A 14637-nucleotide genomic window follows, 5' to 3' on the forward strand; every position below is an offset into this window, starting at 1 on the left:
TTCTGATGACCATCCAAGGCCGGTAACTCCCTTTGTTTTTCAGGTTTCACATAAAAGTTCCTGCATGAGGAACTGTGCAGGAGGTGCTTATTCACCTCAGATAGGTGACCAGTTGGGATGTCTTTGCATGAGTCCATCTACTTCAAACCCAACACTTGACTTGAACAGCCACTTGGATGAATGCAAGTTGCTGAAGAACTCACTGACAGGTATCACTGTGCTCATCCCATCAAGATAAAACTCTTCATCAGCACTGCAGCAAGGTGGGATTTGGCAAAACTGCTCTGTCCTGGAGTTCTTCCGGGGACAACAGGACCCATTCTCCCCTGATAGGGTGTTTCAATGCATTTCACCCCAATAAAGTAAAAAACGTGGTGTCAAGCATGAGAATGACTTGTCATCAGGTGGATCTCAACATCAGGTCTGCATGCTGCCATCATTAGGAGTCTCCATAGCAAGCATGAAGGCCCTTGCACGGATGAAGAATCCAACTGCACAAATGGCCATGCCAATGTCATACGTGCATGCGCTACACACTCCTCCTCACACATATGCACACGCATATAGGAAAGCACCTGATTTATGGTTTATGGATGTGTTCATGTGTACATGCACATGAATATGCACGACTACACAGGCCTACTGCAAGCACGCCAATGCTTGACAACAAGATTAAAGAGGAGACTGCAACATGGAGGCTGGAAACAATGACAAGCACTTTCATCAGGAAAACCCCAATTACCCAGCCTGCACAGAGCCTCTCATCTCCATGGAGCAAGCAAAACTACTCATTACAAAGATGCCTTTACGGTGATCTGACTTTTAGAGAAAGAAGGAGAGCTGCTATGGCTTTCCCATATTTTATTTCTCTGGGTCTCAGGGGGAGAGACCTATTATTGGAAGCGCACGCCTTGCCATGCACACCCCGCAGCTGGTGGGTCCACAGGAGACAGATGGACCCATGAGATTGAAGGCATAAGCCTACGTCCAAGGAGCCTTTGAAACCGCAGCTGGTCTCTCTACACCGTTAATGCCATGGGGTTAGCTTTACTGATGCTTCATGGAAGACAGACATAGGTGCTTTATGGAAGAAAGCAAAATTTTACTGGGGCACAGAAGAGACACTTTTCCAATTGAATTCATCTGGTCCTAAAAAAGAAAAATGAAGAAGGAAAAAAAAAAAAAAAAGAGAAGAAATACAGCTTCCCTTTTCCCCCCTGTACATAAATATTGGATCTGAGCGCTTTACGCTCTTAAGAAGTTAAAAATAGGAAATAATATCAAGTCTACGTGCTGCATCTTTTATCAAAGCCTTTTATGAACATCAAAACCAGCTCCTCTGCGCTCTTTTATACTTTCCTGCTGTCACTCACAATTCATAAAAGGGGACTACAGAGATACAAAGGGTAAAGCACTGTCACAGGAGCCAGGGACAAAAACCAGCTTTTCCTCAAAGCTCTGAAACCTAAGAGCAATTTCAAGCTATAATGTCACTTTTAGCACACAAGATGAATAATAGATATTCAAAATATAATAATACTTTCACAAGTAAACAATGCTTTGCAGTGTCAAAGCTTTTCAGCAGCATGTCAAGCCTTTGCAGAAGGATCATTTTAACACCACCGGGAGGCAAACACTGCAAGAATAAACACGTGTTTAACGGAAAGGCAGGGTCTCTCTGGCCAAGCTCCATCTGTGTTCTCTAGAGACATACATCCAGATCCCCTCTATAAAAAAGGGAGGCATGGAGATTAACAAGATGAACCAGAAACTCTTTACACATAAACTTAACTTTGACCCTGCCATCTCTCAGAGACCTGCCATAAATCCAAACCTCCTCCCCATCTGTATGATGAACGGGCTTACACTCACCTATATTCAAGAGATATGAGCATTAATTAACTCCAACATAAAAAACACCCCACATTTGAAAGATGGTAGCTGCTAGAATATTCATGACTCTTACCCAGCATGTTTATATAACTGGATATGAAGCAAATCCCCCATGAAAACTACAGCAGACCTGAGAGCACCATTTAGCTGTTCAGCATCTTTTCCACAGAAGGCAAATTCCATAACTTGTGGTCACCAGTATTTTTTCTCCTGCACTGCACATAAGAGCTAGGAATTCGAAGGGAGGAAGTGATAAACCCATGATAAAAAAAATTCCAGTGAACTCTCAGCATTATCCTAACCAAAAAAGAATTTCCTCCTTAGTCATCCGCAAGCTGGGTAAGCCAGCTCCCCCATGAATTACAGAGGAGCGTAGGGAAAAAATGTTTATCTGGGAGACTACTTCTCTTTCTAGTACCTCAGTATTTAATTTTTAAGCAGGGCAAAGATTAAATGAAAACCACCTGATGCTGACGTAAATGCAACCCTGGATAAAAGTGCACAAGGACCCCAGCAGAAAGAGCTGCTCCTTCACAAAAAGCTTCATGAAAACCAAGAGATGATGACAGCGAGGAAGTTGATGGCACTTCAGCATCCCCGTAGCCCGCAAAGAGATGGGGCAGCATGGGGGTTCCACCATCATTCAGCATCCCAGTGAATGCCTCCATCAATGCCTTTGGCCATGAAAACTGGGGTTTTGATACGGAGATGGACCTCACAACTGGACAATGGGCAAGGGTCCACCTTCCAGATGCACCAGGGCTGGGATGCATCTGTGCCCCATCCACCAACTTGCCTATGATAACCTGTGTAATAATATGTAGGATTTTTATTGCAGAGCAGCAGAACACACACTCAGGCCCCTTTTTGCTGCTAGAACCTCAGGTCTCTAATTCATCTCCTGGCTTTAACACTGCAAAGGTAAAAAGGAAGTGGTGTAATGATGGCTTCCTGCAAAAGCAAAGCGGGCGAAGCCACAGCATCCCCAAAATACTGCAAGGCAAAAACCAGGAGGATTGGTGGGAGATTGATTCCAACTCAAGAAACACCCCTGGGGTAAAAATATTGCACAAACCAGTATTTTGTGCTTCTGAACTGCTGCAAACATTACAAACCCCTCAGATCATGTCCAGTTAACAGCTCCAGGACAGTGCAAATCCTGCCACCTTCACCACCAGCCCCTCCAAGGGCCTCTCACAGCCTTGGGATGCCAGCCAGCTTTGGAGGCTTTACATTTTCGTGGCATGAGACAAATTTCACTGCGAGTTCCTCGGTATTAATCCACATAATGCTGCTCAGCAGATGGGAGCCCAAGAAAACAGCTTGTCAACACCTTCAGCTCTGCGGAGCCCCTCAAAGCAATGCAAAGGATTCAAGAGACAAGCAGATACTCTTGCGTTGCTGGCTTTAGCAAGGATACGTCTTGTGATAGTTCACTGCTTCTTTGCAACCTGAAGCAGCATGGTGATTCAGCAGATAGTTAAGTATTTTCTGTGCATAATAAACTAGCACCTGCAGATGCAGGCACTCAGGGAAAAAGCAAAGATCACACATTAAGAAAGATCTTTATTCTGAAAGTAATTACTAGGATGGTTTTGTCAATATAAAGTGCCGAGCAACATCTTGAAGCGATAAATAGAGGACCATTCAAAACATGCTAGCAGGATTATTCCAGCTCTTTAAAAATATATTTGTTTACTTATAGAAATAAAAGTATGGTTTTGTGTATCTCCAATTACATTTCCTGCAATTAGGGCACAAAGTTTGGGCACAAATGGCACACACTGAGATGCTGTTAGCGAGCACCTGAAAAGAGGGACAGGCCCTCTGCAAAAACGCATGCTGCAAAAGGGGTCAAAGGTTTTAGCATAACCTAATGACTGAGATCCACAATGAATTTGCTTTGCTAAGGTTGGCTCTTGCTACTGTCAGGTGCACAGAAGTCAATGTCCTCTAAAACACGGTCCTGGGGTCAAAAGCAGCAGGATGAGAGCAGGTCCACCAGCATCCCTCACCCTGGGCAGGGTCCCCTCCAATCAAGGAGGGAAGAAAGGGACAGAAAAAGAAAGATCAAAGCCAAATTTCAGCATCAGTGGCTTCAGCATTTCCCCCTCAAGCAGAGAAAGACGTGAATATGAAGTTTCAGTTATAAATAATTTAGAAGTAGCAAATGGATTTTTGGCAGCCAAGACAAGAACCTTTAAAAGCACTCACATTTGCTGCCCCCAACCCTTACAAATCCAGCCTGCTGAAGTGGTGAGGCAGGTTGCCCGCAAACCGAAACCTGAAACTAGTTTCAGCCCCGATTCCAGAGAACTGGGAGTAATTTTAGAAGCAGGAAACCATCAAGCTAGAGACAGCACCTGTAGATTAAATCCTCTTCCTCTGCCAAGCTTCAATACATTCGACTCACACAACCATAAAGAAAGGAAGACTCCCTAAAAAAACCTTCATTGTCAAATTTACTTTATAGCTCTGAGGTTATTTTGCCCCCCCTTAAACCAATAAATACTTGCAATTCCTGTATTTGCTGCCAGCTGGGGAGAGATTTGAAAACTTCTGCAAACCTGCAATTTCAGTGCCTGTCTGTGCTGGGCACTAAAAAATTCCTCTGGGGTGAGAGTGAGAGGGGTTAGTCATGACAAGAACATCCCTGCAATGTGCCAGGGCTGCTTTTCACTGTCATCCAACCATCATTAATACTGACTTAGCCCATCTGTGATTTGTGTAATCAGTTATGTGCTTTCGAAACACACACCCTCACATTACACTCACAAGAAGCCAAACTGAGGCATTTTGTATTATTTTTTTAATTGATAACATGCATCTGTCCATAGACCTACCCCCTAAAGGACATTTTGACCCAACACTCTGCACCCTGACTGAAAGGCATTGCTATTTTATCAGTAAACACTTTAAATGCTGAAGGAGTTCATCTTTTAACTTGCACCCAGGGATAACCTGGCAGCCCCCCCAGCCCAGGTGCTTGTGCCGACCAAGAGGAAAGCCTTTATATCAACAGTCCCTTTGAAGCTGCCCCAAAGGGGCAATGCAGAACGCAAGATCTGGGGTACATCAACTACAGCTTTTCCCCTTGCTCAGTGTCAGCGCAGGCCCACACAGCGCAGAGGGCAAGCACCACTGGGGCTGCTCCAGGTTACCCAGGTATTGGGCAGGTTTTGTCAGATCTTCAGGCAGCTCCAGAAGCACCAGACTGCACCGCTGGAGCACAGCAACTTAATACCCCATCTTCCTGGGTGACCTTGAGCACTGCTTGTACTCCAGAGCTGCAGCTAACACCTATTCTCGCACTCAACATCCATGAAGAAATCTGTGTACAAGCAGTGATTACAACTCTTGTAGCTCTCTAAACATGAGGAAATCCAAGCAACTCCCTCACATCAAATTATAGAGATGCTCTGCCTAAAAGGCTGAGCAACAAGGGCTAGGAGGAGACCAATAAACACATTTTGCCCATACCCTGCAAGCCTTCTAGAAGTGTTCAGGGCTCTAATTAGGTTTTTCTAGGGCTCTAATTAGGATTTTCTTTGACTGCAAGGAGGAAAGCCTAAGCTGATAGCTACATACAGAAGATAAAGCTCATTCCACCACAATGCACTGCTGACAAAGGACCTTTTCACAACTGACAGGAACAAGCAGAGATCTGGTTTGCAACGTCTTTATCAAACAATTGGCCGCAAAAAAAAAAAAGACTTCAGATATGAATGGTGTTTGCTTTCATTGTGGATAAAACACTCACACTGCCAGTGATTCTTCTTTCTCAGGTGCTTTAGAAGTTGCTAGGAGCTAGTTAATACAACACCAGGAATTTTGGTGATGGGAAAGCTGTTCTGTACTCCCAAGAGAGAAAAACGGGCTGAACAACTTTCCTGATCAACCCACACAGTGGGGCTTGCCCACCTGTGAAAGTTAATTCAGGTTAAGGGAAAGAAAAAACTCTTCTCTGAACGAAGGGTTGAGACCCAAGCAAAGACACAGCCAAATCCTGGATTTTCAGTCACTTCTTAATCTGGTGCACAGATCAGAGGCCCTGAGCAAAGCCCTCACTGGGGCTGCTCTATAGCGGTACCCACCAGCGTGCTCACACAGGGCCAGCTCCTGCAGAGACCGGTCATGCCTTCCCTTTGACTCCCCCAGCAGAAGACTCAGCAGGGCTGGGAAGACGGTGGGATCCTGGGATGCCCAAGTGTCCTGGTTTCAGCTGTTAAGAGTTATTTCTCTTCCTAGTACCTGGTGCAGTGCTGTGTTTTGGCTTCAGCCTGAGAACAATGCTGATAACACACCAATGTTTTACTTGTTGCTGAGCAGTGCTTACCCTGATCAAGGACTTTTCAGTCTCATGCTCTGCCAGTGAGGAGGGGAAGCCAGGAGGAAGGCAGAGACAGGACACCTGGCCCCAACTAGCCAAAGCGGTATTCCATAAAACACCATGTCATGCTCAGTATATAAACTGGGGGGAGTTGGCTGGGAGACAACGATCACTGTTCTGGTCAGGCTGGGTATCAGTAAGTGGGGTGGTGAGCAACTGTTTTGTGCATCACTTGTGTTTTCTGAACTTTCATTTCTTCTCTTGTTGTTTAATGTTATTATCATTATTGTTGGGATTTTATTATCACTATATTTTACTTTATTTTCGTTATTAATCTGTTCTTATCTCAACCCATGGGGTTTACATTCTTTTCATTCTCCTCCTCATCCTGCCCTCAGTCACAGCCTGGGTCTAAACAATGACACCGAGTTATCAAAAACCCAGCCAAGGACATCTCAGTGGGTGACTCCAATTCTGCTGCCCAACCCACAGTAACATAAGCCTGAGCTGCAAATAGGCATTTTGCAGCAGATCTAAACAAGCACGGAGTCTGGCTTGGTGAGCCCAGGTGAACTGCAGCAGCATTTATTTGGGTTTAATAAATAGTTTTTATGTGCTGAAGGACAAAAGGCTAAGGGAGAAGAGAAAACCTGAATATCGCTATACACAACGTTACCAGCTTTCACAAGTGGACCCAAGCAAACAAAAATTATTTGTTAACTTCACCAGAGGTACAGATAGTCACTGGAGAAGTCAGGTGCAGAATGCAGGTTTCCCAGCTACCCTTATTTCGGCCATCAGAGAAAGCCTCCTGAAGTACAGAAGAGGCATCATGCAGAAGAAATATAATCATTTTTCAGTGTATTTTCTACATTATTTGAGCTGGACTGAAGCATGCCCAGTGAGTAAAGCAGGAGTAAGGTTCAGTGGGGGGGGAAGTCAAATGCTGAACACCCCAGTCCCAGGGGTTGCCTCTGCAGCAGAGCACAAAGCCCATGCAAGCAACATCAGAAGTTCTCCATCATCCCTGAGTGGTGAGACCTTGCAGATGCTGCTGAGCCTCTAGGCAGTGCTCCTAGAGAAGGTCCTGTTTTGACATACGACCACACAGAACAGGGGTTGACCATCAACCATCTCCACCAACCTGCCACAATGCTGCTTTTCACCTACCGTGTCCAAATTGCCATGGTTAATTCTAGCCTCTCTTACAGGCACAGTACATACTTGACTTTCCCACTAGTTAAAAGAAAGAACCTTCTGATCCCCAATCTTTGTCTCCCATCTCCATTTGGCCTATGTGTCACAGCCAAATTTAAGAGTGAGGTGGCTCATTTTGTTTCCCCCCCTCGCTGCACACGCTCTATCCGCCATTTCCTTCCTTTAATCTGATGTGAAATCATGCTTATGAAGCAAGAAGATAAAGCTTTTAACGCCTCACAAGTGCTGACAGGAATGCAGAATAAATGTATGGCCAAGCATTTTCAGTCCCTTCCCTTCAGAACCTCCTCTTTGTACATTAAAAATAAGTAAAGCTAGACTCAAAGAGCTAACTTTTCCCTTACCTTGTAGAAGGAGTGATCTGTTCACCAACACACATGAGCAGTTTCAACCTAAACCAGCACAACTGCCAAAAAGGATGATTTTCGCAGCAAACTGATACCCACAGAGACCAACACAATGATCTCATTCTTGTATTAGAGAAAATGGAAAAGCTTGTCACCTGCACAAGAACTCGTTGTGAATGACTATAAAAATGCAAATTTGGTTGTTATCACTACAGCTATTGAGTTATCCATGTCTATATTGAATAGGAATAGTTTTAATTTTAAAATTAAAGCCACCCCCTTTTTAATGGGATAAATCATCCTCAAAATGGCATTCTTCAGCAGAAATAATGTTAAATTAAGAAGAGGAAAAACAGATTAAATGCTCATGTCGCCTCCTTTGCAAGCAGACAATGAAGTCCAATAAGCTGATCCACACGAGGCTGGTGCTGGCTGTTACAAACCTAGCAAGAAGCTGCCCAAGAGAGACTGGAGTGACCCAGGAGAAGGAATAAGGAGCAGCAGATATGAGCACCTCCATCCCCCTCCTCAGATGTAAGGCTCAGGTAGGGCATCAAACCTTCAGAAGAAGCTGACCCTACCATTCTACACAAACCTACATTTCAAACGGGGTCTCTGTCCTAATGAGGGAAAGCCGCATTCGGAGCATGCACCAAGGACTGAACATGAGGAAGAACTTCCTTTACTGTGAGGGTGACTGAGCACTGGAACAGGTTGCCCAGGGAGATTGTGGAATCTTCTTCCATGGAGATACTCAACAGCCATCTGGACACAACCCTAAGCAGTGTGCTCTAGGTGACTATTTGAGCAGGGAGGTTGCACTAGATGATCCCCAGTGGTGCTTTCCAGCCTCAACTGACTTTGGAAGTTCTTACCTTTAGTAGAAGCTGGTATGGAAACACAATCACAGAATGGTTTGAGCTGGAAGGGACCTCTGAGATCATTTAGTTCCAACCCCCTGCCATGGGCAGGGACACCTTCCACTAGGGCAGGCTGCTTCAAGCACCATCAAACCTGGCCTTGAACACTGCCAGGGATGGGGCTGGCACAGCTTCTCTGGGCAACCTGTGCAAGTGCCTCAACACCCTCATAGTAAAAAATTTCTTCCCAATGTCTAATCTAAACCTACCCTCCTTCAGTTAAAAACCATTCCCCTTTGTCCTACTCCTACATGCGCTTGTAAAGTCCTTCTCCAGATATTTTGTAGGCCCCTTTAGGTACCGGAAGGCTATTATAAGGTCTCCCTCTAGCCCCTAGAGCACAAATTGAGCTTGTAAAGATCAGCAAAGCAGACTCAATAGTGAATGAGAAAACCATCTACGTACCTGTTGGACATGAGGCCTGCTGCACTGGAAAAGCTCTGGAAGAAGAAAAAAGTATCCTTCTCCCGGGTAAAGCAATGGCTTCATCTTGAGAAAACACAAGGGGAGGTATTCCAGTAAAGGACCAGTTTGTTATAATCCTCAGGACAGAGAGGCTTCCTTCCCAAATGACACAAGGTGACCCAGGAAAAAACAGGGTAAAAAGACGGTAGGAACTTCCAGATGCGTTTATCCACAGCCAACATTCTCCAGAAGGTTTTGGGCATCCACACATCCTATGATCCTAAAAATCCTTGGGAGCTACTGAAAGGACCATGCTGCCGGGTTCCTCCAAATGTTACTCTGGACCGGTGGGAAACGTGGGGCTGGGACCTTCAGAGAGAGGAAAGGGACAGGCTGTTACACGACAGCTCTTACCACACTGGACAAGACTTCACCTAGCCAATAGATCCTTCCAGACCTCTCTGTTTTGTTTGTTTTTATCTCAGAGGAAAGGAGAGTTTTCCTCCCCTCTCCTTTTTTTCCCAACCCTTTTAAACCTAATGAGGTATTTTCTCCACCAGGGAAGAGGCAGAAAGGACTGCAAGGCGGTGGGTCAGCAGGACCATCTGCCCTCCTGATTTCAGAGGAAAACATCCATTCACATTAGGAGCATCACACTGTCAGGGTCCATGCCAAGCTCTGGCCCAATCCATCAGTGGGATCCTACCCTCAACATCTCAGAAACAAGCAGTTCTGAAGTACCACAACCCTCTTTGACCTCCCACCAGGCAGAGCCACGCTTCCCACCTCTACCTTCAAAGAAAATAAACACATCTCAGCAAAGTGGATTAAAATACCCAGGGAATTAGTCATATAGATTCTAGTATTTGATGGATATAAACCCATCGTAATCTGGGGTGGGGTTTTTTGTTTTGTTTTTTAATCTGATTTTACTAATTGTGCTGGGAATAGAGTCGCTGGGACTTTTGCTTGTTATTTTAAGATATGAAAACTGTTGCTCAAACACAGGCAATTGCCAGGCCCGGAAATAATGCCTAGCAAGCACTGAAAGGAAACTCAAATAACACTGCCCAACATCGCTTTCTAGTTCATGTGTAATAAAAACAGCAGAAAACAACTGAGAGCCAAAAGGGTGGCTTTTTTCTGCTTTGTTTTAGCTTGCAGCCGCACAAAAAGGTGATATCATTGTGTAATGTAACCAAGCAAAGGAGTAATGAAAGTGCAAGCAAATAGATCAAGCAGCACAGGGTTAAATACAAGGTGTGATAATCATTTGTTTTGCTAATTGTGTCAATAAAGCCCTATCTATCCTCAAACAGCAGAAACGTCATCGGGTATTAACAAAACATCAGATATCAACAAGAAAAGAAGTGAACAATTAAATGTACAAAACCTCATCATCCCCCCCCATGCTCTCTTTAAAGGGTTGATTAGGAGAATCAGGTGTTTATTTTAAGTAAAATTCCACTGACTTTGATCATGTTTAAATCACCTCAAGTACAAAACCTGCTTTGAATCAAAACTCCTTCCTCCCTGGGGAAAACAATAAAATTGCCTTCTCTGCGGTAAAGATGAAGCCTTGCCACAGCCCAAGCTAACCTGGCTTGTGTTGCCACCAATGGGACTGGACAACACCGTAACCCATGAAAATCTGGTGTCTTTCCAGTGTGGGCTGTTGAGTATAAAACCCAGGGGGCAAGTCACTACAAGGCACCTAGAAGTCTGCAGACAAGACTTGCAGATGGAGCTGCAGCTGAAGTCTGCTAACTCATGGAAAAAGGCATCTGAATTGCTTTGCCCTTGCTTATATGAAATGAAATATTTCCTAACCTCCCCCCACCATTAAATGAACAGAAGATGGAGAAGGCCTGACCCAAACCCCTGAGCTGATACAAACATTTTGGAAGATCTCCCAAAGTGACTCCCGTCCCATCAACTACACAGCAAACCTCAGCCACTTTGATATGAAACCTCAGCCACTTTGATATGACACTCAAAATGCCTGTTAAACCTTTCTCTTCTACGAGAACACCTGCCTGAAATCCTTGAGCTAACAGTTTTCTCCATAAACCAACTATCTGTAAAATATGAGCATGCAAACAGAGATAAATCACTGTTACCAGAGAAATGAGGCTTGCCCCACACAGCCAGCCCCTCAACGTGCTGTGCCCAGAGCAGCAGCCAAGCTTTTTGTCCTGGCTCCACCATGGATGTGTCAATATGTACTTTGCTTAGTTCTCCTAGGAGATGAACCCAACAGTCCTCACCATCCAATGAGCAAAACTATCATTTTCTTATTTTCTTCCTTTTATTTTTCCCCCCACCTCACACACACCACAGCATTCATCATTCCCATCATCTATCTGCCTTCAAGCCCAGCTGGCTGGCAGCAGGACCCAAGGGCTATGGAAGAGCTCAGCTCTTTCACACACTGTATATTTACATAAACATATGGGCTTCTCTAGTCAAGTTATAAGGGTTGGAACAATAGGTAAACCAGTGGCAGACATTAATGTTCATTTTAAGCATCTTCCTTCATGTTATGGAGGATCCTCAGCACCTTCCACCCTTCAGGTAAAATACTGTCTCAGTGCATCCCAGTTTGGGCTGTAGATGAAGGTCACATTCTTGCAATCTGGAGAGATACCTGAGAAGTCAACTTTCCAGTTCCTTGGATTCTACCCTTAAAATGCACCAGGTTGATAAGGCTAAGCACTCTGCCTGCTATGAAGATCCTACCTTCATCTCCAGCTCACTGTACTCCAGACTCTCAGCAGCTTTCTGCTTCCCCCTCTAATCAGATGGTCTTCCTTGCAGACTATGAGTATCGCCTAACACCAAGAGTTCAGGTCTTGCCCTAAATAACTTACTGAAGGTCACGCAGTAGGTTGGCAGCACAGCCCTGAAGAACATGGAGAATTTGCAAGTCATGGGCCAGCACTTGGAAAACACATTTATCCTGCTCATTCCTTGATGAGGAATGACACTGTTACTCATACACAACAAGGGTTCAATCTCCCACACGAAGAAACATGACGTGCTGAGCATGCGTCCAGCTCCAAGCAAATAAAGCAGCAGCTTCAATACAGAGAGCAGCACCCTGAGCCCACAGCTCCTCTCCAAGGGCAGCAGGAACAAGTCAACATGAGCTGAAGGAAACCAGCAGCGAGCAAAGCATGCACTGCTACAGAGAGCCCCCAGATGATTGATAGCCACATGAAAAAAGTTAAGAGACTTGTTGCTAATTAGTGTAGAAATGCAGGGGGAAAGAAAGAAGGAGTTTCACCTGTTAAATTTTGACCATTTAAGGGTCCCAAGTGCAATGGCTCATTTTAAAAAACAAAGGGTGTTTTCTGTGCCTGTTTTTTTTGCCTTAAGGAACGGGTTGTTTTTCCACTTCAGCATGTTCATTACAACCCAGCCATGTGAGTTAAGTGCAGCAGGGGACCTGTTAAACCTCATGAGCTGCTGTAGTATGCTCCAGCACTGACTTTATTACAGACAAGAATGCAACCAGGGGCATTCGCCTCTGCTACTCGACCCACCAGGCACTGCGGGGGGCGTGTGCTCTGTTCACCAACACCAAAATCCTCTCCTAAACACAAAGTGAATATCCCAATGTTGTTTAATTGCAGAACACCTCCAGGTGCAGAGACTGCTTATCAAAGTCAGTGCTACCCAGCAGAGGAATTAAATAATAAGCAAACCCCTCAACTCTTCTATTTTTCTATAAATTCTCCAGCTTGTTGGTTGCAGGTATTATTTGCTTGCTGAAAATCAGCAGCTCACTACAATGGGTATTCAAGCTATTACAGGGGGTGGTTTTCTCCTGGTTTAATAAGCCAAAACAAGTTCAGCACCAGTACTGGTGGAAGGAAGAGGGCAGGATCAAGCCCAGACTATTCCCCTGCAACAACATCCAGGTGGTGAATCAGCTCAAGCCATCTCCTTGTCTGTTACCTTCCTCTCCTTAGGCATGTACTTTTGACAGAGCTATAGACTGAACCTCGGATAGCAGTGAAAGTGGCAAAATCGGGGGGGGGGGGGGTCAGGTCGATAGGACTTCTGTTTTGTACCAGTGAAGAACCATGAACTTGTTCGCTTTATGGAGTCAGGGAAGTGACCTGTGTTTGAGACCTTCATTTTTCATCTTAAAAGTCAATTCCTTCCTGCAGACTCCAACCAAAAGATGTTTGAAGGAGACAGAAAAGCACTGAAGGGCTGTCCAGTAGATTGTGAACTCCAACCTACACTCTGTCCAAAGATGAGTTGTTTGATAAAGAATGAAGTGCAACATAAAGAGGCTTCCAAGAATTACTCTTGTATTAGATCCACAAGAAAGTGAAGCTTTTAAGATGTAATCCTAGATATTCCATTGAACGTATCTCACAAATTCTTCTCCTTCACATCCAGCCAGGACTCTTCACCCACACTCAGTATGGATCTGACAACCAACCTGAATCAACAGCCAAGAGACCAAGGGGTTGTATTTTCACAGCTCATATTCTCACACAAAGCACAGGTCATGACTATGCTATTTTGTCTTCACAAAATGATTCCAAATAAGGATCATAAGCAGGATATTACTATTTAAAACACTGCTGAGATTCCTTACAATGAACCCTGTTCTTCTAAACTTTTTTTTTAAGTCAAAAAGCAAAATTTTAAGCAAATATTCCACAATCTGACATTTTAACCACCTAAGGTCACCTTGGACCATTTTTAAAGTAAGATTTAATAAGATTTATGCTCCGTCTGCACCAGCTGACATAGCTACACAAAGAGAAAGAAAACTTTAAATTGTTCCCTAGTGAGGAGTGGGGGAAGACACTCTCCTAATACATGGAAGACTGTTGCATAGGAAGAGCCAGAGGAACAAAGTGTAAGGTAAATATTAACTAGCCTTTTTATGGTATTTAAGACAGGAATGTTCCCCAACTTAGTAGGTGATAGTATCAAGAAAAATAATTTCATTTCATGCTATCAAAACATTCATATGGAATGCACATCAAAGCATTCCATACACCCTCCTCTTCACAAAAGATGCCGTACAATGAATTTCAGAGTGTCACTCCCAAGAGATGCTGAATTGCCTCACCTGGAAAAACTGAAAGATCACGGAAAAAAACAGACCTATCAAAAATGACCATTTCAGCCCCGAACCATCTCCAGCTCAGAAAATGGCTACATTCCCTCTGAGATGCAATCAGCCTCCTTGGGTAGGGGGAACATCCTCTGATCACTCAGCGATGCTCTGAGAGCATGGGTCACCCAACAATGACCCAACTCATTAAAAAAAGCCTAGCCTTTAATTCTTTAATTTCTGAGCATCCGTGCAAGACCCCAGCACAAACTGCCCCGTTTGCACAGTTATAACTTCAGCTGGGTAAGACCAGAGGAGCTGTAACCCTTGTGCTCTCCATCCAGCTGCATTCCCACCAAGTAGCAGCACAGGGCACTGCAGCTGAGTACCCACTGGTGATGTCGGTTCCCAAACACTCTGGCATGGGATGTGCATGAGGGG

The 14637-nt window shown here is 44.5% G+C and overlaps 1 long non-coding RNA gene across 2 annotated transcripts in view; it reads right to left on the minus strand.

The window, feature by feature from the left end:
* LOC134167881 (uncharacterized) overlaps positions 1-14637 on the minus strand; it is a 128127-nt gene that overhangs the window by 79725 nt on the left and 33765 nt on the right. For both annotated transcript variants that reach the window (XR_009966315.1, XR_009966316.1), the window contains exon 2: positions 9114-9482. This is a non-coding gene — a long non-coding RNA (uncharacterized LOC134167881). The remainder of the gene's footprint in view (positions 1-9113; positions 9483-14637) is intronic.

This window comes from Pezoporus occidentalis, unplaced genomic scaffold, assembly GCF_034315485.1.
Source record: "Pezoporus occidentalis ecotype Australia unplaced genomic scaffold, CSIRO_AGI_Poc_V1 ctg3, whole genome shotgun sequence".
NCBI lineage: Eukaryota > Metazoa > Chordata > Aves > Psittaciformes > Psittacidae > Pezoporus > Pezoporus occidentalis.